The following is a 5191-nucleotide window of genomic DNA, read 5'->3' on the forward strand; positions in this document are numbered from 1 at the left end:
AGTCAGGAGGGTGGAGCAGGACCCCTCCCCCCATCACAGAGCCTCCCCCTCACCCCCTGATACATGAGCAGAAGATCCTAGAACTCACCCACGAGATGATGGAGCTGCTGACTGGAGAGGTGACACTGCTGGGAATGCTGGGAAATTCTCCAGTAACAGCACTGGAGGGGTCTGGGTGATGACGGTGTCATTGTGTTGTCAGGTTCCTATAAGGTGTCAGGACGTCACTGTCTATTTCTCCATGGAGGAGTGGGAGTATATAGAAGGACACAAGGATCTGTACAAGGAGGCCATGATGGAGGAGCACCAGCCTCTTATATCACAGGGTAAGAGCCGTCATGTGCAGTGTATACACGTGTGTGCAGTGACATGTAATGGAGGAGCACCAGCCTCTTATATCACAGGGTAAGAGCCGTCATGTGCAGTGTATACACGTGTGTGCAGTGACATGTAATGGAGGAGCACCAGCCTCTTATAGCACAGGGTAAGAGCCATCATGTGCAGTGTATACACGTGTGTACAGTGACATGTAATGGAGGAGCACCAGCCTCTTATATCACAGGGTAAGAGCCATCATTTGCAGTGTATACACGTGTGTGCAGTGACGTGTAATGGAGGAGCACCAGCCTCTTATATCACAAGGTAAGACCCGTCATGTGCAGTGTATACACGTGTGTGCAGTGACGTGTAATGGAGGAGCACCAGCCTCTTATATCACAAGGTAAGAGCCGTCATGTGCAGTGTATACACGTGTGTGCAGTGACATGTAATGGAGGAGCACCAGCCTCTTATATCACAAGGTAAGAGCCGTCATGTGCAGTGTATACACGTGTGTAGTGACATGTAATGGAGTAGCACCAGCCTCTTATATCACAGGGTAAGAGCCGTCATATGCAGTGTATACACGTGTGTGCAGTGACATGTAATGGAGGAGCACCAGCCTCTTATCTCACAGGGTAAGAGCCATCGTGTGCAGTGTATACACGTGTGTACAGTGACATGTAATGGAGGCCATGTGTTCAGTCACTGTGTGCTTGTGTCTCCACAGATGAATCCAGGAGGAGAAATCCACCAGAGAGATGTCCACGTCCTCTGTATTCCCAGGACTGTCCAGAGGAGAAGCTCCCAGAGAACCCTCAGGTAGATGGAGCTGAGCCCTATACACATCTATATAGGGGGGTCCTGCAGTCATAGAGGGGTCATAGATTGTGGGGGTCTCTTATGTGGATCTGTTAGATTTCCCACCTGTCTGCTGTATTGTACTGAATTGTTACAGATGACAAATCAGGGGGAAGATCTGACTGATATTAAAGTGGAGGATGAAGAAGAGCGGATGATGGTTGATCCCCCGTGTAAGAGTGAGGTGGAGGAGGACATTCCAGGAGATGTCACCACAGGTGAGGAATCATGAATGGAAAAAGTGACTTTGGAGGTTTCTTCAGGAGAGTCTCCACCTTAGAGCTCTAGTAAAGTAGCACTCTGGGCAGTGATCCCGCGTTATGTGCATTGCAGGAGCGAGGGAGCTGTGACTACGCATAGAAATCTTTTCCCAGCTCTTTCTGTCATGCACTCGCATTAGCTTTAGTTTTTGTAGCATTTCCATCTGCACTAATGGCTGGGATCTGAGCAAACTCAGATTAATTACTGGTGGCTTGAGTTGGACTGTTCTGGCCCTCAGCTGTGTCATGTGACCGACACTCTGACTCGCCAACTGACACAGCTACCCAGATTTACTAATTCCATGGATGACGTAACCTTAGACTGATGGTCTAGACCCGGGGCGGACTGGGAACTTAAAGGGGTTATACAACCCCAAAAATTCCCCCTTTCCAATTGCCCGGACCCCTCACACAGACTGTACTTAGCTCGTTTCCCAGGCACCCGCGTAGCTTCTGATGCTGGCACGGCCGCCGCTCTATCTCCCCATCACACGGATCAAAGCATCCGGCGGGGGGGCAGCCAATAGCAGGCCACAACAGGAACGAGCCTCCCTAACATTGCGGGTGATGCTTGTTTTGATCCACGCGATTGGGAGATGCAGTGGCGGCCATGCCAGCATCAGAAGGGATGCAGGTGCTGGGGAGCGAGGTACGTACAGTCTGTGTGAGGGGCCCGGACATTTGGGGGGCATATTTGGTGTTGGATAACCCCTTTAAAGTGGCCCTGAAAAAAAAAAAAAAAAGTGGACCCATGTTGTAAACGGGTCCAAATTTACAGAAGTTGGGACAATCGAGGTAGGCGGGGTCTGCAGTACCGTAGTGCAGGAGAAAATACCACATTCCAGCGCAATATACTTTCGCCCGCTCCACAGTATGAAGCTGCACCTGATGCTCCTATATCAAATTTTACACCAGAATTGTGTCTCAATTTAGGTGCAAAATTATGCTTCTTGACCAATCTACTTTTTCAGATAAGTCCTGCGCATTTTCAAGTAAGTTGGAAAACTCTAGCTGCCCCAATATTAATTGTGCCTCTTTTTAGACAGATTTTAGGCGCAGACACTTTAGTAAAACTGCGTCAGTGTCTTATTGGTGGACAGGAAGTCAGATTCTCTATTCAGTCCTAGCAGACTCACATCGACGCTCTCTCTCATAGGTGTCCAGCACCACAATCACAGGGCGACAATGTATTATCATGGCAACTGGCATCTGTTCCCCTTAGAGCATCCTGAATTCTTAGTGTAATGGACCCAACAAGGTGCTGGAGACCTTTTATTAAAGGTTCTGATGGCCTCGCTCTGTCTATTCCACTACATCCTACAGATGTCTATAAACCTGAGATCTGGTGACTGTGCAGCCATTACACCTTACAGACCACATTGTCATGTCAATTTTAGAAGATATGTTTCTATCTATTGTTTAGTTAAAGCTATGTGGTGACCGAGTGTAGACCAGAATCCTGGTCTTTGTCTTTGATATGTTTTAAAGCTTTACACAGTATGGTTGTAATTGCACACATAGATTTTATGGCAGTTTTTACTGCAGTTTTTCTTATAGTTAAAGCCAGGAGTGGATTCGAAAGGAATGACTTTTGTTTCCCCTTACTGCTAGGTCCACTTCTGTCTTTGGCTCAAAAACCTGCAGCTCAAACTATATCAAAAACTGCATGTGTTTTCTTCAGCAACTGGGGAATATTATAAATTCTTCTGCTTTGTAGTTGGTAAAAAAAAAAGAAATTTATTTTTAATCCTAACAGAAAATCCCCCTGAGGAAAACTTCATGTTATCACTGAATTATAAAACAGAAGATGAAGATATCATGCAGCGCTCTTCAGGAGAAAACTTCATTACCCTTAATGTACATCCAGGACATCACAGTACAGATCTGTCATATAATCCCCCTAATCACGAGGAACCTTCTCCTTACCAATCACAGTTTGCTACCACAAGTACAGGTCAGAAAGGGGGTGAAATGTTTCACTGTGTTAAAGAGTTCACAAAAAGCTTAGGTCTTTCTACACACAGAAGAATTCACACAGGGGAGAAGCCATACTCCTGCTCAGAATGTGGGAAATGTTTTACAGAAAAATCACAGCTTGTTATACATAAAAGAAGACACACAGGAGAGAAGCCGTATTCATGTTCAGAATGTGGAAAGTGCTTTACAGAAAAATCATATCTTGTTATACATGAAAGGAGACACACAGGGGAGAAACCATATTCATGTTCAGAATGTGGGAAGCGTTTTACAGAAAAATCAACTCTTGTTAGACATGAGAGAATTCACACAGGAGAGAAGCCATATTCATGCCCGAAATGTGGTAAATATTTCACCCGAAAATCATATCTTGTTATCCATGAGAGAACTCACACAGGAGAGAAACCGTATTCATGTTTGAAATGTGGGAAGTATTTTACACGAAAATCATATCTTGTTACACATGAGAGAAGTCACACAGGAGAGAAGCCGTATTCATGTTCTAAATGTGGGAAATATTTTACGCGAAAATCATATCTTGTTACACATGAGAGAATTCACACAGGAGAGAAGCCGTATTCATGTTCAGAATGTGGGAAATGTTTTACACAAAAATCACATCTTGTTATACACAAGAGAACACACACAGGAGAGAATCCATATTCATGCCCTGAATGTGGAAAATACTTTACAAATAAATCACACCTTGCTGCACATCAGAGAATTCACACAGGAGAGAAGCCATTTTCATGTTCAGAATGTGGGAAATGTTTTAGACAAAAATCAGATCTTGGTACACATCATAGAAGTCACACAGGAGAGAAGCCATATTCATGTTCAGAATGTGGGAAATGTTTCATTACTAAAGCCACACTTAGGGCTCATCATAGAAGTCACACAGAGGAGAAAACATTTTGATGTTCAACATGTGGGAAGTTCTTTATTAATAAATCAAATCTTACATGTGAGAAAAGTCACAAAGGAGACTGTATTCATATTCAAAAAGAGAAGTCCCACAGAAGAGAACCTATATTAAAATTCTGAATGTGGGCAATAGTTTATTAGTAAAGCTGGTCTTAAAGATCATCAAAGAATTTACACAGGAAGAAGCTGTGTTCATGTTCATAATGTGAAAAAATGGCTTATTACTAAAGCCCAAATTAGGGATCATCAGATAATTCACACAGGAGCAAAGCTGTTTTCATGTTAAGAATGAGAGATTTTTTTTTTTACTAAAGCCAAATTTGGGGATCCTCAGAGAAGTCACACAGCAGAGAAGCCATTTTAATGTCCTTTATGTAGAAAATGTCAACAGGAAAGTCAAACTTTGAAACTTACACAGAATTCACATTGTCAGACCTAACACTGGTGCAGTGGTCCCTGGGTTTCTCCCTATGCAGGACCAGGCTCGTCCTGTGTCCAATTGAGAATGTCTGGGACATTCTGTATCAGTGCATCTGGTGCTGCCATCTAGCGCCACGGACTAGTAGTTCACTGATGCATTATTCTCAGTTTAGGAGGAGATCTCCAGGATATCATCTGCTGTCTCATCAAGATAATGCTCAGATGTTGTCAGGAATGCATATAGGCAAATGGGGGCATACATGCTACTAATTCACATTATGAGTCGTCGTGATGAAATCCAAGTAAATTAGATCTGCTTATGATTTTTATTTTTTACATATGATTTAAATCTGGCCCTCAAATGATTTATGATTTTGGTTTCCATTGACAAAAATAAATTCTTGTAATGAAACTGGGCGGGGGAGGGGTGG

General features: G+C 43.7%; 1 pseudogene; it reads left to right on the top strand.

Moving 5' to 3' along the window:
• The first annotated feature begins 1339 nt into the window (after positions 1-1339).
• LOC122925018 lies at positions 1340-4825 on the top strand (annotated as a pseudogene).
• The last annotated feature ends 366 nt before the right edge of the window (positions 4826-5191 follow it).

This window comes from Bufo gargarizans, chromosome 1 (assembly GCF_014858855.1).
Source record: "Bufo gargarizans isolate SCDJY-AF-19 chromosome 1, ASM1485885v1, whole genome shotgun sequence".
In the NCBI taxonomy this organism is placed as follows: Eukaryota; Metazoa; Chordata; class Amphibia; order Anura; family Bufonidae; genus Bufo; species Bufo gargarizans.